The 27203-nt window shown below is 36.5% G+C and overlaps 1 protein-coding gene, 1 long non-coding RNA gene and 2 pseudogenes across 6 annotated transcripts in view; 2 read left to right on the top strand and 2 right to left on the bottom strand.

Annotated features, from left to right (window-relative positions):
- The window catches only part of LOC115287836, a 56585-nt gene extending 38473 nt beyond the window's left edge, over positions 1-18112 (top strand). For both annotated transcript variants that reach the window (XR_003906679.1, XR_003906680.1), the window contains exons 4-5: positions 16831-16939; positions 17971-18112. This is a non-coding gene — a long non-coding RNA (uncharacterized LOC115287836). The remainder of the gene's footprint in view (positions 1-16830; positions 16940-17970) is intronic.
- The window catches only part of EPC2 (enhancer of polycomb homolog 2), a 121878-nt gene that overhangs the window by 79397 nt on the left and 15278 nt on the right, over positions 1-27203 (bottom strand). The gene's annotated exons all lie outside the window — the stretch shown is intronic.
- On the bottom strand, positions 150-248 carry LOC115288758 (annotated as a pseudogene).
- LOC115288781 lies at positions 3471-3570 on the top strand (annotated as a pseudogene).

A 27203-nucleotide genomic window follows, 5' to 3' on the forward strand; every position in this document is an offset into this window, starting at 1 on the left:
AGGGAATGAAAATGTTCAACTTATTTTTTGGAAGGGTGGTTACACAGATATATTTGTTTACTGAAACAAAGAACCACATACAAAATAAATGCTTTATGCTGTATGTAAATTACACTTCAATAAAGGTAACTTTTTTTTTGTTATTTTTTTAAAAAATGGAATGCTTCATGAATTTGCATGTCATCCTTCTGCAGGGGCCATGCTAATCTTCTCTGTATCATTCCAATTATAAAGATGATTTTTAAAATGAAGAAAAGGAGCATTTTGCTGGCTTAGTAGAGCATGCCACTCTTGATCTCAGGGTTGTGAGTTCAAGCCCCACGTTGGGCTTTTAAAAAGCAGGGGGAGAGAAGGGAGAGGAATAATAACTTGTGAGGAAACAAAAACTTAGTGTAAACAAAACATGCTGGCAAGGCAATATTTACAATGCTAGTGAACTTGTGGTAAGTAAAATAGACACTTTCAAGAATGAGTACCAGTGAATGTGTTAAAATGTAAATTGAAATACAGTTTGGAAGATGTTTCTAAGCTTTAAATACACCGCCATTTAAGACTTCTTTAAAAAATGACATATGAAAATATGCATTAAGTAGAAAAAGCAGGAAACAAAACCACATACTGAAGATAATCTAAAATATAGTAAGGTAAACAGAATAAGATGACAGCATGAGTAAATGTAGAATTGTTTAAAAAGCTGGTAAGGAATGTGTCAAAGTAAAAGAAAAAGAAAGAAAGATTCAGAAGTATTAAATAGTGAAATTATAGGTGGTTTTCATTTTCTCCTTTACATTTTCTAAAGTTTACTCAAGTAGTATGTATTTTACAAAAAGCAACCAGTGTCGATCCTTAAAACTACTCATCTGGTTTCCCTGTCAAAGAAAGAAGAGATGGAAGACAACAAAAGGAAAAAAGACTCTAGATAAGTCCTTATGCTATTCTAATTAAACCTGATTCTGTTCTAGTACTTTATAATCTGATTCTCAGTCCTGCCAGCCTATTAAAATCACCTGGAAAAGTCGTATATGGACTACATGGAAGATAAAAGAGTTAAAAGGACCCAGTAGCTGCCTTCCATTCCAACAAACATCAAATACACACAGTGGAACATTATTCAGTCATTAAAAGCAATGAAGTACTGATGTATAATACAACATGCATGAACCTTTAAAACATTATATGATGTGAAAGTCATGAGACACAAAAGGCCACATGTTATATGATTCCATTTGCAGGAAATGTCCAGATATAGGCAAATCCACAGAGAAAGAAGTGTATTAGTGGTTGTCAGGGAGTGACAAAGTAGTAGGATGGAAAATGACTATGGGTATGGGATTTCTTCTTAGGGTGATGGAAATGTTCTGCAACAAGATAGTTATGATATTGTATAGCACTGAATTTATGATGTTGTATAGCACTGACTATACTAAAAACCAGTGAATTGCACACTTTAATATGTGAATTATGTTAAATTGTATTAAAATAGAAGAATCACAAAGAAAAAAAGATAAAGTGACAAGGAATGAATTCACATTCTACCTGAAGTGACAAAAAAAAAATCTGACGAGAATTGAAACAATGGTTTTCCAGACACTGGAGATTAGGCAATGAAGGACAATAATACTTGAGAGAAGTAAAACAAAACAAGTGGGGTCCTACAATTGCCTCAGCTTACTATGTTGGAAAAGTTTCCATGCCATGGAGCATGAAAGTGAACTAAGAGTCTAAAAGACTTCATGAGATGAAGAGACAGAAACAAGAGTCTGAGAAGATGAACCTAAGAAAAGGGCACCAAAAAGGAAAGAATTTCAGAGAATGAATCCAGGAGACTAGAGTTCTCTGAAGAATGCAACATAATACTCATCAGCATAGGTGTGTGAACTACCAGACACTGGAAAAAGAACTATCCCAAAGGATTAAAGGGAAAACTGCCTGTCACTCACGGCCAAGAACATCTGTTCCCATCAACTAGCCTGGAAAAAAGACATGCTAAACACAGAAGAACAGAGTAAAGATGACATTAAATTTCTCATCAGAACCAGTACAAATGAGTAGACGGGAGTATCATTTTTTAAATACTGGAAGAAAAACCTGCCAAGCTATAATTACACATCCAGCAAAAATATTTTCAAAAACAAAGGTGATGTTAGAGATCTGTTTCACAACAATGCACATACAGTTAATACTGTAATTTATATTTATAAAAACATTAAGGATAAATTTACTTGCTTTACCATATACAAAAATTGGTAAGAAACACTTTTAGACATGCAAAAGCTGAAGTATTCATCACCAGTAGACCTGCATTACAAGAAACGTTAACAGAAATCCTTTTGGGAAGAAAGAAAATGATACCTGATGAAAGTCTAGATGAAAAGCAGAAGTAATAATAACTACAAGGATAAATATACACATCTTTCACATCATTTACAAATATATGAAAAATAATCGGCTATTTAAATAAAAGTAAGTATGTATCATAGGGTTTATTACAAGTGTGAAATGTATGAAAACGATAGCATAAGGTCCTGGCAAGGAGTAATGGAAATAAACTATTATAAGGTTCTTACACTGTACACAAGTGGTATGTATCACATGAAGGTAGACTGTGATAAACTAAAGATATACAGATGGTCCTTGACTTTTATGATGGTTCAATCTGCCATTTTTTTCACTTCACAATGATTTGAAAATGATATGCACTCAGTATAAACCATACTTCAAAATTTTAATCTTGGTCTTTTCCTGAGCTAGCAATATGTGCTCCAAAACACTTGTGATGCTGAGCAGGGGCAGTGAGCTACAGCTCCCAGTCCACCACCCAATCATGAGGGCAAAATTTATAACCATTTTATACCCATACAACCATTGTGTTGTTCACTTTCAAGATTCAATAAAGTACATGAAATATTCAAAACTTTAACATAAAAGACCATGTGCTAGATGATTTTGCACAATTGTAGAATAAGTATACTGAGTACATTTAAAGTAGGTTAGGCTAAGCCATGATGTTCAGTAGGTAGGGTGTATTAAATACATTTCAACTTACAATATTTTCAACTTACAGTGAGTTTATTGGGACATTAACTCATTGTAAGTCAAGGAAGATCCGTATATTATTATAAACCTTAAATCAGAATTTCCCAATTTTTGCACTACTGATATTCTAGGCAAGGTAAATCTTTGTTGTGGGAGGCTGCCTTGTGTACTGGAGGATGTCTAGCAGCATCCTCCAGTTATCCATGACGTGTTGGTAGCACAAATTGCACCTACCCACACTGTGAAAAATCAAAAATATTCCTAGACATTACCCAACGTCCTCAGGGAAATAAGTCAGACCCATCTGACAACCATGTCCCTAAAGCAATCACTTAAAGTAAAACAAAAAACAAAAGTTATAGGAAATAAGCCAAAAGGAGAGATAAAATGGAATAAAAGGAAAACAAAACAACATAAGAAACAGAAAACACTGTTTGCTTCCACAGCACAGATAATAAAATTGGAACAATATGGAAATCAGCATGGCCCCTGTGCAAGGATGACACGCACATCTGTGAAGCATTCCATACTTGTTAGGGGCGCCTAGCTAGTTCATTTGGTAGAACACACAACTCTTGATCTGAGGCTTAGGAGTTCAAGCTCCACTTTGGGCATAGAATCTAATGGGGGAAAAAACCAGAGAAGAGTAAGATGACAGAGTGAGATCTAACCATATTAAAAATCATATTAAATCTCAGTGAATTGAAATAGAGGGAAACGTCCTCAACTCGACAAAGACTATTTACAAAATATCTATCTAACATCATAGTTAATGGTGAAAGACTTAAAGCTTTCCCATTAAGATAACTTACACAGCAAGAATGTCCCTTCCCATCACTTTGTTTAACATCATACTGGAAGTTCTAGCTAGTGAAATAAGACAAGAAAAGGAAATAAAAGGTATATAGATTAAGATACAAAACTGTCATTGTTTGAAAATGAAGTATTTCGTCCTTCCCTCAAACTGATAAGTAATTATAGCAAGGCTGCAGGATTCAAAGTTAATATACAAAAACAAAAAATAACTTTCCTATATACAAGCAATGAACAAGTAGAATCTGAAATTAAAAACACAGTTATCATTTATCCTAGCAACTCCCAAAAGGGAATACTTAGGTATAAATCTAACAAGTATGCACAATTATCTATGAGGGAAAACTGCAAAGTTTTGAGGAACAAAATCAAAGAAGTAAATAGATATTCCAGGCTCAAGGAGAAGAAAACTCAGTTTAAGAAGACCTCAACAAATGGTGCTTGAAAAACTAGCCGTCCACATGTAAAATAATGAAACCAGACACAGATCTTACATCCTTCACAAAATTAATACAAAATGAATCACAGACCTAAATGTAAAATGGCAAACTATAAAACCTCTCGAAGGCAACACAGAAGAAAATCTAGATGACCCTGGGAAGGGCAATGACTTTTTAGATACAACACCAAAGGCACCAGCCATGAAACAAATTGGAGATTAGGCCTCATCAAAATTAAGAACTTCTGTTCTGAGGAAAAAATTGTTCAATGTCAGAAGAAGAAGAAGAAGAAGGGGAGGAGGGGGAGGGGGAGGGGAAGGGGGAGGAGGGGGAGGAGGAGGAGGAGGAGGAGGAGGAGAAGGAGAAGGAGAAGGAGAAGGAGAAGAAGAAGAAGAAGAAGAAGAAGAAGAAGAAGAAGAAGAAGAAGAAGAAAAGATAAACCACAGACTGAGAAAAAAATCTGATCAAGAGCTGTTATCCAGAACATGCAAAGAACCTTTAAAACATAACAATAAGAAAACAAGCAACCTGATTGAAAAATGGGCCAAGGACCTTAACAGACACTTCACCAAAGAAGATATACACATAGCAAATAAGCATATGAAAAGATGCTTCACACTGTTTATCATCAGGGAAAACTAACAACATACCACTACACATCTATTAGAATGGCTCAAAACCAGAACAGGTGGCAACATCAAAGGCTGACAAGGATGAGAGCAACAGGAACTCGCATTCATGACTGGTGGTAATGCAAAAAGGCACAGCCTCGTTAGAAGACAGTTTGGCAGTTTCTCATCAAATTAAAATGCTGTTACCAAAAAACTCAGTTGTTGTGGCCTTGATACTTAAACAAAAGAACTGAAAACGAGTGACCACATAAAAATCTGCCGAGTATTTATTCATAATTATCAAATCTTAAAGGACTCAAGATGCCCATCAGTTGGTGAATGGATAATGTGGCACATCCAGATAACATTATGTATTAATCAGTGCTAAAAAGAAATGAATTATCAAGCCATGAAAAGACATGGAGAAACCCTAAATGTATACTATTAAGTGAAAAAAGTCAAAGTGAAAGGTTACCTACTGTATGATTCCAATTAAATGATATTCTGGAAGTATAAAACAATGGAAACAGTAAAAAGATCAGTGGCTGTGGAGAGTTTGGGGGCAAGAGCACTGAAAATAATCTGTGTATACCATTAGGACAGATACATGTCATACATTTATTTGTTGAAACCAATGGAATGTTAATGTAAAGTATGGACTTCAAGTGATTATGATTTCTCAAGGTTCACTAACTGTAACAAGTTTATCACTCTGGTGGAAAATACTGATGATGGGCAAGGCAATACATGTGGAGGACAGGAGATGTATGAGAAATCTCGGTACCTGCCCCACAATTTTGCTGTAAACCTAAAACTGTTCTAAAGTGTAAAATCCTGGGGCACCTTGGCAGCTCAGTTAGTTAGTACTGGATTCTTGATTTTGGCTCAGGTAATGATCTCAAGGTTCAAGAGATTGAGCCCCAGTGCGGCTCTGCACTGACAGCTTGGAGCCTGCTTGGGATTTGCACATTCTCTCTCTGCCCCTCCCCTACTCATGCATTCTCTCTCTCTCTCTCTCTCTCAAAGACACATGCCTCTAGATACAGAACGTTATTTTTAAAAAGTGTAAAACCTTTTTTTTAATGTTTATTTTCAGACACAAAAAATGAGAGAGCACAAGCATGCTGGAGAGGGGCAGAGAGGGAGAATCCCAAGCAGGCTCCATGCTGTCAGCGTAGAGCCTGACTCGAAGCTCAATCTCATGAACCATGAGATCATGACCTGAGATGAAATAAAGAGTCGGAGGCTTAACCAACTGAGCCACCCAGAAGCCCCAACAATCTGTCTTAATACTGGTGCTTACATCATTTACATTTAACACGATTTTTAAATGGGGATTTTATACTTTTAGGGGCCCCTGGTCAATCAGTCAGTTGAGTGACCAACTGCTGATTTCAGCTCATGTCATGATCTCACAGTTGTGAGATCAAGTCCCAAGTCAGGATGCTCAGCACTAGGCACACTGGGCATGGAGCCTGCTTGGGATTCTCTCTCTCCCTCTGTCCCTCCCCAATGTGTGCATGTGCATGCTTGATTTCTTAAAAAAAAGAGAGAAAGAGAGAGAGAGAGAGAGACGATAAGAGTAGATAAAAATAAGACCCTATTACAAGCTGCCCATAAAAATGCACTTCAAATATAAAGATTTAAGTAAGTTAGAAGTAAAAAACAAGGAGTGCCTGGATGGCTCAGTTGATTAAGCATCTGACTTTGGCTCAGGTCATGATCTCTTGGTTCATGGGTTCTAGCCCCACGTCCGGCTCAGAGCCTAGCGCTTGCTTCAGATTCTGGGTCTCCCTCTCTCTCTCTGCCCCTCCCCCACCCATGCTCTGTTTCTGTCTCCAAAATTAATAAACATTAAAAAACTTTTTAAAACTAAAGTGAAAAACAAAAACAAAACCCGAAAAAGATAAACCATGATAACACCTAGACTTAGTATGACCTATACTAGCATCCAACAAAGATTTCAGAACAAATCACCAGGGATTAAGAAGTTTATTTTGTTGGGGAACCTGGCTGGCTCATTTGGAAGAACATGTGGATCTTGATCTCAGGGTCATGAGTTCAAACCACAGTTTGGGTGCAGAGATTACTAAAAAAAATAAACAACAAAAAAAGTTTTTTTAATGTTTATTTTTAGGGGCACCTGGGTGGCTCAGTCGGTTAAGTGGCCAGCTTCAGCTCAGGTCACAATCTCACAGTTTGTGGGTTCGAGCCCCATGTCGGGCTCTGTGCTGACAGTTAGCTCTGAGCCTGGTGCCTGCTTCGGATTCTGTGTCTCCCTCTCTCTCTCTGACCCTCCCCTGCTCATGCTGTCTGTCTGTCTCTCTCTCTCTCTCTCTCTCTCTCTCTCTCTCTCTCAGAAATAAAAACATTTAAAAAAATCTTAATGTTTATTTTTACTTTTGTGACAGTGTGCACACATGTGGGGGAGGGGCAGATAGAGAGGGAGACACAGAATCCAAAGCAGGCTCCAGGCTCTGAGCGTCAGCACAGAGCCCAACATGGGGCTGAACCTCATGAACTGTGAGATCACGACCTGACCCAGAGTCAGGCACTTAGCTGACTGAGCAACCCAAGTACTCCAAGAAATTTATTTCATTATGCTAAAGAGATCAATCAGTCCAAAAGATATAACAACCTTACTCATTTATGCACCTAATAACAAAGCTTCAAGATATGTTAAACAAAAACAGAGGTTTTAATACCATATTCTCAATAACACATAAAACAAGTAGATAAAAAATCAGCAAAGATACAGTAGATTTTAACACTACCAGCTAACTTGATCTAACTTAAAAAAAATTTTTTTTAGTGTTTAATTTTATTTCTGAGACAGAACGTGACCGAGAGAGAGGCAAAGAGAGAGGGCGACACAGAATCTGAATCAGGCTCCACACTCTAAAGCCGTCAGCACAGAGCCTGATGCGGGGCTCAAACCCACAAACTGTGAGATCATGACCTGAGCCAAAACTGGATGCTTAACCAACTGAGCCACCCAGGCGTCCCTAACTTGATCTTTTACAGAATGCTCCATCCAAAAGTAGCATATGCCTTCTTTTCATGTTCACAGGGACCATTTACCAAGACAGAACATATTCTGAAAAGCGTATTACCAATTTCAAGAAAGTTTGCAAGAATTCAAACCACAGGTCTTCAGACCACCATGGAATGAAGTTAGAAATTCGTAACAGAAAAATGTCTGTGAAACCATTAAATATTTGGAAACTAAGTAAAACATTTCTAAATAACCCCAAGGTCAAAGAAATCAAAAGGGAAATTACAAAGTATCTTAAAGTGAATAAAAATTTAAACAAAAAGTTGCTAAAATAAATTTATTGCACTCAATACTTACATTAAAAGGTCTTAAGTCAATAACATTAGCTTCTACCCTATGAAACTAGAAAAAGAACGTATGCGATTCAAGTAAGCAGAAGAAAGGAAATGATCAAAGCGGAAATCAATAAAACAAAACAAAATCAACAGATAAAAACCAATGAGACCAAAAGCTGATTCTTTAATAAAATCAGTAAAATTGTAAGTTTCTAGACAGACTGATGAGGGTAAAGTGGGAAGACACAAATTACCAACATCATGAACTGAGAGGAAACATCACCCTAGAGTGTATTATGAACTCCATGCCAATAAAATTGTCGATAAGTGAAAAGGACAATTTCCTTGAAAGAAACAAACTTTTGCCAAAGGTCGCTCAAGAAGAAACAAATAATTTGAATGGCCCTCTATTACAGAAACTGAGCTATAGTTAAAAATCCTTCAAACAAAGAAAATTCCAGGGACAGATGGCCTCACTGGCAAATTCTACAAAATATTTGAGGAAGAAATAGCAACTCTACACAAATTTTTCTATCATACAGAAGTGGAATACTTCCCAACTCATTCTATGTAGCCAGTATTACTTGGATACCCAAACCAAAAAAAGACATTGAAGACAACTACAGATGAATATCACTTGTGAACTTAGATGCAATCATCCTAAACAAAAATTTAGCAAACAGAATCCAACATGTTACAAGGAGAAAACATAACCAAATGGGGTTTATCCCAGGAATGCAACATTGATTTCAAAATCAATGTAATTCACCATGTTAATGTTTTAAAGCCATGATCATTTCTATACACAGAAAAAGCATTTACAAAACCCAACATCCTTTCTAAAAATTTGCAGAAACTAAAATATAAGGAAATTTCTTCAATCTGATAAAGGAGATCTACTAAAAACAAAACCCGCAACATCATACTTCAGTGAAATACTGAATGCTTCTCCCCTAAAATTAGGAAGACAGGGATATCTGCTCTCAACATGCTATCTATCCATTCCTCTAATAGTCTAAATACTGCTTTTGTAAGTAAAGTTATATGTATTTCATTAATTTTGCCTCCCAAAGAAATATATCAGTTTTGGCTAAAAATCAATAAACAGCCACATTACTAAGGTTTCTGGGGTTTTTTTCCTAGAAAACTGCATTTAAAGACATTTATCAACTAAACAGATAAGTGCCATTTGCAATAAATTCCTTTTAGAATTTAATAACAGGGTAAAGATTTTTCTTTCTGAAAAACAGCTGTGTTAAATTTTAAATGAATAAGAACTGAATCACCCACAGCTTCTCTATCCTAACTGCCTGTGGGGATATGAAGAAAAGGGGGTGAGAGGACTTTAATGGCTAGAGTAACTGATACCTTAAACAGAAATGTAAAAGTGAAAGCAATCTTACTGTACAGATATATTTTATCAGACATGTTATAATTCTAGAACCTGACTTACAAATCCACTTTTGGAAAACAAATCAATTTAGAAGTTACAGAAAGCAACTGGTTCCACCTGATAAAGTAAAAAATGCTCAATTTCTGTTATCTAATTGTTGGGGTTTCCAAACCTTGGTTTAAATTGAGAATTTCCTGATGCTGACTTAAGACCATGACCTTCAACATCAACACTAATTTAGGAAGGTAATAATAACATCAATGGCTGGCTTGCTCTTAAATACCCACAAGCAACAACAGAAACAAGTATAGAAAATCCAAACTAAGGAAAAATAAATCATTGACACATGGCTTTAAAAAGCATTATTTGATGTTCCGCAAATTCATCTACTGATTAACAAAGTCGTTTCCAGTATTATTTTGCATTTCTTGAATACTATGAGTAGAGAGAGAGCTCTTACAGAAAATTTCAAGATACCTATATGTAAAAACAACCAAGAATTAGATCACTGGTTATGCAAAGGAAAAACAAGAACATTAGAAAAAAAAAAAAAAAGCTAGCAAATGGATTCATTCACCCGAGAAATTACACAAAAAGAAAGTATCTCTCACCCACAAAAAACTGTGCAGGCTATAGCGCTCTATTCTTGGAAAAATGCTTGGAAAGCATTTCTTCCAGAAACCACCATATTTGAAATGGGCAACAGACAAAAACCCTATATTGCCACTATGAAGGAAGCAATCATGGGGGGTGGGGCAGAATACTCTGCATTTATCATTATTATGTTAGTCGTTAAAAAACCAACCTGCATCTCCAGGACCCATTTGAGAATTTCATAGAAACACATCAAAACCCTCAGATGCTACAGAAAAAAAAGGCTGAGAACTACTGCTCTAAACTCAAGCTTCTCAAATTCTAATGTGCATATGAACCACCAAGCGATCTTTTTAAAATGCACATTTTTGATTCAATACGTGTAGAATGAGACTTCAAATTCAGTAATTTTTAACAAAACTCCCAAGTAATGCCATATCCACAGATCAAACTCTGTACAGCAAGGTTCTAAACTATGCATCTCACAAAAGGTATCTTTACAGTATAACCACTCTGGAAAACAGTTAAACAGCTTTTCAAAAAATTAAATAGTTTTAATATACCCACTATATAATCAAGCCCTTTAATCCCCAGGTATTTACCCAAAACAAATGAAAACAGATGTCCACAAATGTTCACAGCAACTTTATTTGTAATAACCAAAAACCAATTAACTGGTGAGTAGACAAGCTGTGGTATATCCATAAAAGACTATTCTCAGCAATGAAAAGGAATTAATTATTGATACCTGCTACAATATGTATGACTCTCAAACAATTAGGCTGACTGAAAGAAACCAGATCAAAAAAGAATATATGGTCATTGACCCCATTTATATAAACATCTAGAAAATGCAAACCACTAATCCAGAGTGACAGCAGATCAGTGTTTGCCTGAAAAAGGAGGAGAGGGGGCTTATAAAGGAGCATGAGAAAACAACTTCTAGAGGTGGTAAATATGTTTTACAGGTATATATAAAAGTCAACAAATTATACATGTTAAGTATGTGCTGTTCATTCATCAGTATACCTCCACAAATCTATGTGAGAAAGACATCTTTCAAACAGAAAACTCACTATATATAAACATATAAATTCTAACTTTTGAAAAGCTATGTAATACTGTGATAACAAGAAATACACATTCGGTCTTTGTCCCCATTCCTGGCACAGAATTCCTAAACTCTTGGAATTTCCTAAGTGATACTTGATATTCCTAACAAATCTCTTTCAAGTACATATAGGTTTATGTTATAAGGTGACTATTGGAAAGCATCTAAGGATGGTGGCTGGTTGCCAGGAGAACCAATCATGTGATTAGAGAGTAGGAACTTTCAGTCCCAAACCTAATCTCTGGGGAGAGGAGATGGGCTACAGATTGTAGATAAATCACCAATAGTTAATGATTTAATCAATTATGCCTATGTAATGAAGCCTCCATAAAAAAAAAAAAAAAACAAAAAACACCAAAGGATTGGGTTCAGAGAGTTTACAGGCTGATGGATACATGGAGGTGGTTGGAAGAGTGGCAAATTCCAAAAGGGTATGGACACACCATGCCCTTTGCCCCATACGTTGCCCTAAGCGCTGAAAATTAAATGAACCTAAGGAGGGGGTAGTTGGATACTCCTATCTATAACCAGTCAGTCAGACGCACAGGTGACTACCTGGATTTGGGATTGGCATCTGAAGGTGGAGGAGGGGAGCAGTCTTGTAGAACTGAGCCCTTAACCTGTGGGATCTACTGCTATCTCCAGATAGTGTTAGAATTGAGTTGAATTGCAGGACACTCAGCTGATGTCAGAGAATTGCTTGGGGGTGGGGGTGGACTCCACACCGGAATAAATGTCAGAATTGGATATATACGCCTTTACACATATGGTAAGATTAAGAGCTTCCCCCTTGCAGTGGAGTAGACAGTAGTAGTGTAAGGTGACTCAGAGGGAGGGCCCTTTAGGATCTTTCTTAACTCCAAGTAACCACTGAAAACATGTACTACAGAGTTGATAAGAAAGCCAGTGGTGCTCTAGTAATAGACTACAATTTAAAAAAGAAACCTTAGTCTGTTTCAGTAGAACCTGGAATTTTGCTAACTATTTAACTATATAAACAGGGTATTGTAAAATACAAAATTATAGTCAGACACCTTTTGAGGAGTCAGTCTCACTCCCACCAATGTCCACTCTCTCAACTACCATGGTCTCCCCAGGAGTGGGATGCCTATCCACCAAGTTGGTAAATCATCTCCCCTTACCCTACACACAGTCAGCTGAATCAGGCTAGATACCTGAATTAGGCCAATCATATTCCATTTCCTGGGAAGTTAGAAATGAGAGTGAATCACTACTCTCAGCCAGAGATTTCTGGTTTAAATAGATATAAATTTAGAAGCTATTGAGTGGCCATCTTGGGCCAATAAGAAGCCAAATCTCTGTAAGTCCTTTTACAGAAAAGAATGTAGTAAGACTAAAAATATTTTTAAAAATAACAGTATCTCATTACCAAATGGGGTTCATTCCACAAATGCTGGGGATGGTTCAATATTATAATTCATCAATAATGAACAGATCTGAAGGGGAAATCTCCACAAATTCCAAAAAGGCATTTGAAAATATTCAAGACTCATTTATGGTAGAAACATGGGAGGTTTTACATACATTTTTATGGATTACATACATATTTATAATATTCTATTGTAAGTACCTATTTTTTTAAAGGTTTGTTAATCTTTGAGAGGGGGAAGAGGGGCAGAAAGAGAGCGAGCGGGGGAGTGGCAGTGAGAGAAGGGGAAACACAGAATCTGAAGCGGACTCCAGGCTCTGAACTGTCAGCAAAGAGCCTGACTCAGGGCATAAACTCATGAACGATGAGATCATGACCTGCCAAAGTTGGCCACTTAACTGAGACACCCAGGTGCCCCAATAAATACGTTTTGTTTGCTACGTCTATTAATCAGTCTAGAACAATCTACATCTTATTTAATGGAGAAACACTACCAGCAGTCACACTGAAGTAAGAAACAAAAATTCCCATTGCCTTGACGGAAGGCAATGAGAAGCACACTATTTAGAAAAACAGAAGTAAAGGATCTCTGTAAATAAGTTACATGGTATTTATATCTCAATAACTCAAGAGAACCCATGCAAAAGTAAGTACAATCACATAACTTAAAGTCACAAGATCTAAAATTAACATATAAAAATTAATAGTTTTTAAAAATACAAACAAGTATAAAGTATAATGGAAAGAAGATAACATTTACAATAGCAACCAAATAGATAAAATTCCTGGAAACAAGCTTAATCAAAAACAAAACAAATAGGGGCGCCTGGGTGGCTCAGTTGGTTAGGCATCCGGCTTCAGCTTAGGTCATGATCTCACAGTTCGTGGGTTCGAGCCGAGCCCCGCGCGGGGCTCTGTGCTGACAGCTAGCTCAGAGCCTGGAGCTGGCTTCAGATTCTGTATCTCCCTCTCTCTCTCTCTGACCCTCCCTTGCTCACACTGTCTCTATCAAATATAAAATTTTTAAAAAAACATTAAAAAAAAAACAAAGAATGCTCCTGAAAAATAAATATAACTAGACTTCAACAAATGAAGAGACAAATCATGTTCTTGGGTAAAAAGTCAACATCATAAAGATGTCAATTATCTATAAGCTGATTTATAAATGTACAGTAAATGCCAATAAAACACCAACATTTTCTTTCTGGAGCTAGACAAAATTATAAAGATCATATGGAAAAATAAACAAGCAATACTGGTAAGGAAAACTCTGAAAAAGAAAGCAGTAAGGATGGGAGAAGTAACTAGCCTCACCATATATATTTTTTAATGACAAAAACATAAAAATAAAACAATGAAATGATTGATATTACAACACTATCTTCAAAAAAAATTTAAGTAAATCTTCTACACAATAAAACAAATGAAAAATTTAAAAATAAACACAAATGAAAAGAAATTTCAAAGATGATGAAAGTGGCATCTCAAACCAGGAAGAAAATATTTTTTTAATGGTTTTTGGACAACGGAACATCCATAGATGGGAAAAAAAGGACCGACAGAGCCATGTGTACTAAAACAAATCATACAAGTTCTAGAGGAAATCTTGAGGTAAATAACCTGAGAGAGGAAGCAAAACACCTTCATTTTAACTCAAAGACCAGAAGCATTCTTTCATTAAGAAATGAAAATTTTGGCTATATAACAACCAGTATCCATCAAGAGGAAACTGATTACATGTAAAATAGAACATCATCTAGTTACAGTATTAACAAATCAGAAACAATGCCTATCCCACAGGAATTTTCTTAACAATTGTATTTATTATGCCTTAATCCCTTGTTTTGGTGAATCACTATTCCTTCCTCCCAAAACTCCCTTTACACCAATGAGCAAAATGCAAACTGCCATTCTCTTATACCATCCACTTCTCAGGCCACAGTGACTAGGGTTAATCCCGTAATTGACAGGATGACTCAGGCTGGGCCATAGATTTCTCAATCTGGAAGGAAGAGGTTAAAAAGCAAATCTCTCTCACAAACACACACACACACACACACACACACACACACACACATACACCCCTATACTTATGTACTATAAATACAAAAATACGAAGGGAAAAAAGTATGGAAGGAAGTACATCCACACAAAGGTCAAATGTAGGTATCTCAGAATGGTAGGATTGTATTTTCTTCTTTATACTTTTTGATATATTCTGAAGGTTTTTGTAAATAAGCATATATGATACTGCTACAAAGGCGAGGTATTTTCAAAAACAGATAAAACAAGTTGGATGTTTTGAGGTTTTGCTTTTCCAATTTACAGAGCCACTTGCTCCCTCAAGACAGAGATATGCTCGGGTGGCTGAGCACATTTCCAGTGATCACCGTGCACTGCGCTACCGCTCTACAGAATGAGTATCCTCCTGTGCTGTGTTATGCCCTAACAACAAAGAACATATTAGGCAAATCTTAATTACACCACTGTTTCCAAACACAAATCCACTACAAGACAGGCAAACAATTACCTAAATTTTACTTTGTACAGTACAATTCAAAGGATCTTCCTTACATTCAGCACATTTACATTCTTCAGTGATGTGCTTCCACGTAAAAATTCCACATTTCACAATATAAACTCAGTCTAAAGCTTTTAAAAAATTTTTTTAATATTTATTTTTGAGAGAGACAGAGAGACAGAGCATGAGCAGGAAAGGGGCAGAGAGAGAGAGAGGGATACACAGAATCCAAAGCAGGCTCCAGGCTCTGAGCTGTCAGCACAGAGCCTAACACGGGGCTCAAGCCCAGGAACCATGAGATGATGACCTGAGCCAAAGTTAGAAGTTTAAGTGACTGAGCCACCCAGGCGTCCCAGTCCAAAGCTTTTTAAATGCCTTCTTAGAATTCTCAGAAAGTTTAGAACTTTGTGACTCATACACAATAAGGAATAACAACGAAGAAAGCAATCTGTACTATCTACTAAACTGTAATTCTTAATCTTCTTTAGGTCATTTTCTTCATTAAGACCTGATGATGAGGGGAGTAATCAGGAGACATAAAACTGTGGTCAAAAAAAAAAATCAGCAAGGGGTGCCTTGGTGGCTCAATCGGTTGAACATCCAACTCTTGATTTCAGCTCAGGTCATGAGCCCAGAGTCATGGAATTGAGCCCTGTGTAGGAGGCCTGCTTGGGATTCTCATTCTCCCTCTCTGCCCCTCTCCCCCGCTCACCAAAATAAAATAAAATAAAATAAAATAGTTTAATGTTTCTTTATTTTTGAGAAAGAGCGAGAGAGAGAGAGAGAGAGAGAGAAAGAACATGAGCTGGGGAGAGGCAGAGAAGGTGGGAGACAGAATTTGAAGCAGGCTCCAGGCTCTGAGCTGTCAGCACAGAGCCCGACTCGGAGCTCAAACCCACAAGCCATGAGATCATGACCTGAGCCGAAGTCGGATGCTTAACTGAGCCACCAAGGCACCCCAAGATAATTTTTAAAAATCATTAAGATCATACACCCCATTAAGTCTATCTAGATACCAGAGACTTCAATTAAGAATCCCTGATATAAAATTAAGACTTAATTGAAATCCCTTAATCCACAAGGCATCCCAACTGTCTTTACCGTGTCACAAATCTACTGAAAATACATAGGTAGAAATCACATTTCCAGCGCACTGGCCTTATAACTAGCTTAGTCTCTGGTCTGCCACCACCACCATCACTGCCACCCACGCACTGCCCTCCACAAGCCATCCATCAACAATGATCTTTTACAAATACAAACCTGATGATGTACCCTCCAAAACCACAGCACCCCATTATCAAGATTAATACGATATACTCTAAATGAAGGAAACACACACACACACACACACACACACACACACACACCCCCACCCATGTAGCTTAACATCACTTAACTACTTAACAATGCATAACTAGTAAATAATATATAACGTGTTGCTGAATTAGAACAGTGATTTTTCAAACTATGGATTGAATCTCTAGTCAATCATAAAATCAGTAAGTAGCTCATTTAATAAAATAGGAACGAAAGGGGGAAAAACATCTATGTATAGCCAATCCTCAATACTCACAAATTCTGTTTGCAGATTCACCTCACACAAATGTGTGATCACCAAAATCAACATGTGCAGTACTTTCAGTCATTCAAAGAATGTACAAAGCAGCATTGAAACCACCTCGATCATATGTTCCCAGGTAACGTCAAAGGAGGTGACACTCTTCTTTCATGTCTTATCCTATAAACAAGTGTAATTCTAATGCTCTATTTAGTGTCACTTTTTTTGCATTTTTATGGTTTTGTGATGATTTCATTGTTTATGGGCTCCCCAAATGCAGTGCTTAAGTGTTATAATGTACCTAAGCACAAGGTGGCTGTGATGTACCTTACAGATAAAATGTGTTAGACAAGCTCCATTCAGGCATGACTTACAGTGCTGCTGGCTCTGAGTTCAATGCCAAGAATCAATAGTATGTGTTAAATAAAGTATTTTCCAAACAGAGGCATACATAAAACAAGATTTTGCATTGATTTAGTTGATGAAAATGCTGTGACCAGAGGTTCACAGGAACCCAGCCCTGTATATCCTATAGGACCAATGGTTCAGTATTCACTAATCCACTGCTTGTGGCAACTTGACAGAACATAACTACTGCAAAAAAACAAAAGCAAAAACAAAAAAACAAAGCAACAACAAATCTCAACAGTATATTTGTGTGTATAATGTATGTTAAGACACACTTTATTTCAGTTACACATACCCAGAGTTAATCAAAAAAGTTTAAAAGCCAGTGAGTAAGAGCAAAGAGAAATACTCCTGATAGGAATGGTAAACTGGCAAGGCAGACGGGCAGGGGACATGGGCACACATACTAACCCCTTTTTTCTACCTAGAATCAGAATCACCCACAAATTATGATTTGGTTGGGAAGTCTAAGGTAAACGCAGGTACTTTACAAAAGCATCCCAGATTACTCTGCCATGTGGTCAAGATAAGAACTGCTATTCTTCCTCCTACAGTGATAGCTCTCAAAGTGCGGTCACTGGACAGGCAGCATCAAGAACATGTTAAAAAATACAAAGTCCTAGGCCCTGTTCCAGATCCACTAAAAACTGCAACGTCATGATGAAGCTCAGCAATCAGTGTTTTAACAAGACCTCCAGGTGATTCTGACGCATGACGAAGTTGAAGAATCACTGACCTAAACCTTCTGTATTTCTTTTGAAGGTATTCTGAAAGCCCTGATGAATAAGATGGCCGAGCTGGGATCTGAGCTAAAGCTGAAGGCGAACTACTACTGTCCAAAGCACCTATAATACATAGAAAATCTTCTAGGTGCTTTCTTCATGGAAAGTGCCCTCTATGCTTAAAACCAGAATAAATAAAATGTGCACATTACTTGCACAATAAATAAGGCAGCACTAGTTCTTCAGGTCATCCTCCATATCACAAAGTTTCTTTTCCCACAGCTCTTTAAACAGGAACTGCTCTTAAAAACAACAACAGGAACTGCTCTTAACACAGTCTGCCTATCCAAAAAAGTGACTCTACACTAGACCACAAAAATTCTTTCAACCCTCTAACAACTCTCCAGGGCATCACACACTTCTCAATATGAAAAGCAATGACACGAACCGGGAAACAAACAAACAGCAAAAAATGACTCATGACATCATGGCATATGAAATAACTTCAAAACTCATTTGTAAAAAATAATTCAGTAGTCTTTTTTAAGTTTATTTATTATTTATTTTTAAGAGACAGAGAGAGGGGTGCCTGGGTGGCTCAGTCGGTTAAGCCTCTGACTTCGGCTCAGGTCAGATCTCACGCTCGTGGGTTTGAGCCCCCATCAGGCTCTGTGCTGACAGCTAGCTCAGAGCCTGGAGCCTGCTTCCGGTCCTGTGTCTCCTTCTCTCTCTGCCCTTCCCCTCTCATGCTCTGTCTCTCTGTATCAAAAATAAATAAAACATTAAAAAAACTAAAAAGAGAGAGAGAGAGAAAGAGAAAGAGAGAGAGAGAGAGAGACAGGGAGAATCCCAAACAGGCTCCGTGCTGTGAGCATGGCACCCAATGCAGGGCTCAATCCCACCAACAGTGAGATTATGACCTGAGCTGAAACCAAGAGTCAGACACCCCAATTTAGTATATTCTACTCAGTCAGCTATTACGTGAACTCAAACATACTCTTCTTCAAATCACATCCCTTGTGACACAAATCTCCACAATATAATTTTTACCTTTTACATAACACATTAAACCTTACATGGAGCCATCCATGTACAACTCTTTTCTTTGGGACTACAAACTGCTTGAAGACAGGTACCACATCTATTCCTTTCTGTAATCTAAAGTACGTAACAGGTGTTGCTTGTTCCATCAGCAAATATTTAGTAAGCAGCTACCATATGTTATTCACTGCACCAGATGATGGATACAAATGTAATGCAGACACAGTCCATGTATTCATGGAGCACTTACTGAATGAATACACACAAACAACTGCAATGGAAATTTGAGAGTGCAGTCTGTGAAAGATCCAGCTTACCAACATGATAATCTGACATAAGATGGCTTTCTTCAAAAAGGTAGCCTATTGCTTTGCTGACCTAACCTGCTAATTAAGGTCACAAATAATTGGTTAAAAAAAAATACACTAACAATTCATTTAAGTTAATCTGACTTTAAAATATTTATCTTATATATAGAAAAATAAACAAAAGTGCTTTGCACAATGCAAGGCTTACAGACAGCCAAATTGCTACATGGGAATAAAAGATTAAGGTTTTATATCCAAACACTCCAATTCGAAAGCTACCATTTGCCAATTCTCAATTCCTCAGAGATTTTTAAATTTAAAAGCAAAATTACCTGACTTTATGAATGACTCTAGATTAAGAAACTAACTCTAAAGTCACATATTACTTACAAAATGAATACCAGAAATATTTGTCAACTTTATAAAGTAAAAAGCATTTGTTTAGAAGTTTTCTACGATACACATGCATATGATACTAACAACTGTCTTTCGAGTGTCTCGGATGTGGGGAAGGAAGGACATTTACTTTTCATGTATATCATTGTGTGGTATACAGATTTTTATCTTTAAATCACGTGGGTATATTATTTTTCAATTTAAAAAATCTAGAAAATGCCTTAAACACGAAGATAACATATTCTGTTTATAGTAACACCTCATTTATAGTAATAAGAAATAAAATCTTTAGCCTAACTATATATTTAAGACAAGGATTGCATGGCAATAATGTTGCCATTTGGGCCAAAGAAATTCTTCTGAGAGGTTCTGAAAGTCAGGTCAAAGACCCTCAAAACATCCAAAGAAAGAAGTGAGGGGTCCATAAACTTGGGTAAGAAAACAACCATTTCTCTTATTCCACTAACTTCTATCAAATTTAACATTTCCTTCGATTACTAATGTAGGCAAAAGACAAAATAACTGTACTAGTAACACTCAAGACTAGCAATACAACAGAAATCACAGATTGTTTCACTATCCTATTACAGTGGTTGCAGTTTTCAAAATATTGTTTATACTTATCACTACTTAAAAACTAAGATAATTAGATTCAACTCTAAATTGTCATTAATGTGTTAATAAAGCATGTAAATTACAAATTGTTTTAATAACTTCCAATACAGTTAACTTATGTGATTATATTTTATGCATTCAAAACATCATTCTGATTCAGGCCCTCTGCCCATTTTTTAATTGCTTATGGTACTGAGTTATATATGTTCTTTATATATTTTGGATACTTATCAGATACATCATGTGCAAATATTTTCTCCCATTTAGTAGGTTGTCTTGTCATTTTGTTGATGGTCTCCTGAGCTATACAAAAGCTTTTTATATTGGTGTAGTCCCAATATTTTATTTTTGCTTTTCTTTCCCTTGCCTCAGGAGATATATCTAGAAAAATGTTTCTAAGGCCCACGTCAAAGAAATTACTGCCTATGCTTTCTTCTGGGAATCATACAGTTTCAGATCTTACATGTAGGTCTTTAATCCACTCTTGAGTTTATTTTTGTGTACAGTGTATGAAAGTGGTCCAGTTTCATTCTTTGGCATATAGCTATCCAGGTTTCCCACTGTATATTCTTGCTTCCTTTGTCATAGATCAATTGACAATAGAGCATAGGTTTATTTCTGAGGTCTCTATTCTGGTCCATTGATTTATGTGTCTATTTCTGAGCCAGTACAATACAGTTTTGATTACTATAGCTTTGTAGTATATCTTGAAGCCTGGGATTGTGATGCCTCTACCCTTGTTCATCTTCCTCAAGATTGCTTTGGCTATTCAAGGTCTTTTGTGGTTCCATACAATGTTCGTATTATTAGTTCTAATTCTCTGAAAAAAATGCTCTTGGTATTTTGATAGGGATTGCATTAAGTCTGTACATTGCTTCGGGTAGTATGAACATTTTAACAATATTGGTTCTTCCAATCTGTGAGCACGGGATATCCTCCCATTTGTTTGTGTCCGCTCCAATTTCTTTCATCACTGTTTTATAGTTTTCAGCGTATAGGTCTTTCACCTACTTGGCTAAGTTTATTCCGAGGTATTATATTCTTTTCGATGCAATAGATATTTTTCCAAAGGCGACCTACAAGTGGCCAAACACATGAAAGGATGCTCAATATCACTATGCATCAGGGGAATGCCAATCAAAACCACTATGAGATCAAATCAAAACAAATGAGATCACAATTAAAACCACCTCATACCTGTCAGAAGGGCTATGATAAAAAAGACAAGAAAAAGCAAATACTGGTGAGAATGTGGGAAAAGAAAGAATCATATGCACTGTTATGTTAGTGGGAATGTAAATTGGGGCAGCCACTGTGGAAAATGGTATAGAGACTCATCAAAAAATTAAAAGAATTACCATATGATTCAGTAGTTCCCCTACTGAGTATTTACCCAAAGAAAACAAAACTACTAAAAAAATATATGCACCCCTATGTTTACTATAGCATTATTTATAAGCCACAGTCAAGATATGGAAGCAACCCAAGTATCCATTAACATATGAAAAAACAAAGAAAATGTGGTGGTGGTGGGTATGTGTGTGTGTGTATATATAATGGAATATTTGTTGGCCATAAAAAAGAACAAGATCTTACCATTTTTGCAACACCATGGACAGATTTAGAGACTAAAATGCTAAGTGAAATAAGTCAAAGGTAAATACTATATTATTTCACTCATATGTGGAATTTAAGAAACAGAACTAATGAACAAAGGGGAAAAAAAAGAAACAAACCAAAAAAACAAACTCTTAAATACAGAGGACAAATTGGGGGTTGTAACAGGGGTTGGAAAAAGCAGCATGAGGAATTTTACAAATTGTCAAAGTCCCAAATCACAAAAAATTAAGAAGCCTGGGACAATGGTTCTTAAATCAGATCCAGCAGCCCCCATTTATTAATTGAGAAAAAAACATTTCAGGGTTATCCCAATTAGCAGGCAGGATATCAATAAACTTCATGGTATGCTTGTGACAGTCCCATACATCCAAAAATTGAATGCCCAAAACCATGCCAGTTGAGAAACATCTCAAGGATCAAATGGCAAGATTCCCTCCTTAATGCCTTGGTTTCCGAAGTTTCCAAATTTAAATGTTCATCCGAGAGTTCACTGGTATATTAGAATGTCTCTTGTCATTCAATTTTCTCATGTACACCACCCACTGAACAGATTTTCATCACTAAAATGTACTTTCCCCATGACCGACAATCAAAAAAAGAAAACAGGGTGGCGGAGTTTTGGGTGTCTCAGTCGGTTAAGCAACTAACTTTCGCTCAGGTCATGATCACTGTGTGGGAGTTCGAGCCCCGCATCAGGCTCTGTGCTGACAACTCAGAGCCTGAAGCCTGCTTCAGATTCTATGTCTCCCTCTCTCTCAAGATGAATAAATATTTTTTAAAAAAATTTTTAACGGAAGGAAGGAAAAAGGAAAGGAAAGAAGGAAGAAAGGAAATCACTTTTAAATACAAATACAGTACTTGCCAATTATTCAGGAGTTATATATTACTCTGAGGGTTAGCTAAAAATTTAGTTTTCTTTGCTAATTTTTAAAGTCTTTAACTTTAAAAATCATTTTGATTGTTAAAATGCTCTGCCAGAACAGAAATGGAAGGAGGAAAATATATGTATCAATGTGCTGATGTTTGACAACTATAAAAATATATTTATTGACTGGAGAAAAAAATGTGAAACTATTCCACAGAATAATGTATGGAGATACCCTATTTCTTTTACTCTTCCATATTCCTTCATTTATTATCCTGTATAAATGAAAACTGTTATTAATAATAAAAAAATAGCAGTTGCCTGTATAAGGCACAGACTTAAGTCCACAAAAAGATAATCTTTAAGATTACCTTTTGAGATAATTCTCATTAAACAGATGAAGCAAAGTGGCTTAATGAGATGAAGTAATTTATCTTGCCCAAAGGGAAAGTGACAGAGGCCAGGACTGAAAGCTAAGGCACAATTCTGAAGAACCAATTTCATTAAATTAACAGTACAAATAAGGATGCTTGTCAACTCCCCAACCAACAACCTCCTATCCTTTGCTCACACTCTTCCCAAAAAAGGGAAGTGAGAAAGCTGGAAGTAAAGATAGGAGTTAGAAAACTACCAGAGAGGCTGACTCTTCCACTCTGCATTCTTCTGACTGCACAGTGATACTAGCTGGCAAGAAAAAAGAAACCTAAAAACATATACAAAGAAATGGTGCTAAGAATATGGAAGTGACTACCATCTTCCTCCACTATAGATCCCACAAAAAACAGTGGGGTAAGACAGACTAGGCAAACCCAAAGTTCTATTTCATGCAAGTGTAAACATGTCAAAGTAAAAACCAAGACCAGTTTTAACATAAAATCAAATAATCATGATGGAACTACTGCTATCTACATTAGCCTCCTTGGTAGCTTATTCCTACCCACTGTCCCTTACACACCCATTACTACTTTTAACTCTACTTGAAAAGACATGCAGATGCGGAGCTGTACATTAATAAACAATCAAATCCAATTTCAGTGGCTGGTATCATGGTCAATGCCTGTATTACAAACTTTCTACCACGGAAGTGCCTGGATAAGTATCCGTCTCTGCTGAGTAAAACAAAGACTATACCTTTTTTCCTTACAGCATCTGGTCTAATTGGGAAAATATGTGTCTATTCTTTCTCTCTCTCATGCGTATATCCATATCCATACATACACATCCATCCCTCAAGTGAGAAACACAAGATACTATAAAATTTATTTTAATACTCAAATAGTCTGGGCTAAAATTATACCAAAATTCGAGACACTTATGCAATGAGTATGAGTAATAAAGACAGTAAATTCCATAAAAACATGAGAATTGATCATATCCAAAACATACAGAGTGGACATCTCTTTTGGTCTCTAGGAAAAATCAGTATTAAATAGTGGATAAGTGTAACTGAACCTCACAAAAAAAGGACTCTAAACCAAATTAACAGGATCACAATAACTGACTCTTTAAATAAGGCTTAACTACCAATATCTTCCTAATAGTCTTTCACTTGTTAGTTCTTCTCACCTAATTAATATTCTGGACAATATGCCTAGCTGACAGACACGAGGATTCACAGATGCAAGTAATTTTTAGACCCAATGGTACTTGAATGGTCACTCAAGCCAACTCCATTTCACAAATGAGAAAACTAAGGGCCAGGAGGTTAAATAACTTCTTAAAGGTCATACAAAATGCATCTCTTACTACTCTGAAAATTAGTATGAAGAGTATGCTTTCTTTAAAAATATTTTGAAGACTTCTTTTATAATCCTCAACTTAAATTTCATTTAAAAATGCAATCTGCATCCTACCATTATATTGTAAAATATGTAAAATATTGTTTTCTCATTAAAACACCTTACAAACCTAAGGTTTGTAAAAGTACCCTAAGTATCCAAATTCACTTTGGATCAAACTACGGATTAAAACAATTTAATTAAGAATTTAACTTCATAACTTTTGGTCGTAATGTTATATAAACACCAGCAGTAATGTCTCAAGGGCAGCTCCTTGACTAAAGCCTTATTCTCAGGAAGCTGGCCCTTAACAGCACTTGTATACTAACCTCCCCTTGTCAGACTGTCAGACTTACAGATACACAGACAGCTGATGCAAGCCAAAACAATAATGGCCAGGGTCTGCGATTCTGAAATGAAAGAAAGATAACGGTGATGATAACAACAGCTACTATTTACTGACTGCTTACAGAATGCCACAAATTGTCCCAAGCACACAACTCGTCCTCTCAACAACGCCATGAGATTTTACAGATGAACTCAAAATCATTCAGCTGGCTCAAAGGGGAGGATGTACACTTCACCATCACACGATACAACCTCTCAAATGATGGGGAATTGTTAGAGTTTAGTGACATCAATGTCACTTGCTGCTCAAGGGCCCATAGCTACCCTGGTTCCTCGCATTCTCAAGTCCTGACTGTACAAATCTTCCATGGGGTCTTCGAGGCAACACCTAGGAATCTTAAAGAAACCAGATTTGGCCTCTGGGACTTGAAATCAACATAATGATCCTACCTGTTAAATATTACTAGGCCTAGTTTTTTAGAGAACTGTTACTGATGAAATCTAAACTTACCCCACAGATAAATCATTTCTTAAAATTTTGTTTTCAAAAAATGTGCTTATAAAAGGCATTCACCTTAAAGCTTCTTTCGTATCATTCCCCAAGGGAAAAAATTTTAATGACTCTTCCATGGTATAGAATAATAAATGAGAGAAAAAAGAAAATGTAATAAACTTTAGGTAACATCTAGTTCTCAACCACTCATTTTACAGATGAAGCAATACAATGATAAAGGTCAGGGCTCTAGAAGTCAATCACTCACAGGATGAGTTCAAATACTGGCTTTACTGCGTTCTATCTAGTCCAGGTAGGAGTGAACTTGGGCAAGATACTTAATCTCCAAAGCCTGTTTTTGTTTCTTCCGGAAAAGACATAATAGCACCTACTACACATCCTACCATTATAATGAGTTATTAACCATCTACTGAGTTAACAAAGTGCCTGTCACATACCTAACACACTCACTAACACACAATAAATGGTAGTTGTAAAGGTACTGATGAATGACCTGAGGCTCAGAGAAGGTAGGCAACTTTCCCAGAACATTTGGCCACTAAAGAATACAAAACTAGAAAAGAGACTTCACACTTACAAGTCAGTCCTCTTTATTCATCCTACAAACTCCTGGGCCTAACATTTGGAAACTATAATCTGGTGTAATTCTACCCCTTTTGCAACTTTATCTCTACTTCAACTTTTACTAATTCACCAAATATTTAGAAAGTGCCTTCTCTGTTATAAACAGTTTCTAGTGTTGAAGATATAGCAGAGAACAAAGGGGGAGAAAAGAAGTAAAAGCCATCTGCATGCCCCCTCAAAAAGAGAAAGAACTAAGAGAATGGTATGCTCAGAAATGATGCAATGCTACCCTCCTGAAATTTCTATCAGCAGGGGATGATGGATTGGAAAGGACAGATAAAATACATGCAACATGTAAGAACCTTCTTTTAGTCTACTTAACATCCACAGATGGCTTTAAACATTCCTGGATTCAGGGTGCCTGCGTGGCTAAGCATCCGAATTCAGCTCAGGTCATTATCATGTGGTTCACGAATTCAAGCCCTGCGTAGGGCTCTGTGCTGACAGCTCAGAGCCTCAAGCCTGCATTGGATTCTGTGTCTCCCTCTCTCACTGCCCCTCCCCAGCTCATGCTCTATCTCTCTCCCTTAAAAGTAAACATTAAAAAAAATTTTTTTAATAAAAATAAACATTCCTGGATTCAAGTATTTGCTTCAACACACACCATATAACCAAACCTGAAAGCCCAAATTGTTAAATCTCTCTCCAATCCCTCTATACATTCTAGTAACAGTTTTCTCTAATTCTTAACTATACTAAAATTTAACTTTTTCTAATGCTCTTTGTCGGGTCAATTTAACCTGGTAGTTTTTGCTAACTTTCCATATATGTTTTTGACCTCAATGACTCATTTCCATTCCTTGAAGTCAAGATCTGTATCATATTCTTCTTTTAATTTTAATCCTAGCAGCACTTCAGCATATAGCCTTACAAATACATAGTTACCCCTTTAGAAGTTTCTTAATGTCATATTTAGATAATACCTGGCACACAGATGATACCTGGCTAGTACATGCGATTGTTCAAAAAATAAGTGCTCAGTGTTTTCACAATATCAATGTACAAAATTGTATTTTATACCCTCTATATAACTCCTCTATAATGAAACATGAAATTAGTGCCAAAAATAACTCCAAAATGTGCTAATATTAAGAGGATATCAAAATTAGGCAATTAAAGCATAAAAGGAGAAATGGCAATTCAAATCGGTCATAATTTTTAAAT

This window comes from Suricata suricatta, chromosome 3, assembly GCF_006229205.1.
Source record: "Suricata suricatta isolate VVHF042 chromosome 3, meerkat_22Aug2017_6uvM2_HiC, whole genome shotgun sequence".
In the NCBI taxonomy this organism is placed as follows: Eukaryota; Metazoa; Chordata; class Mammalia; order Carnivora; family Herpestidae; genus Suricata; species Suricata suricatta.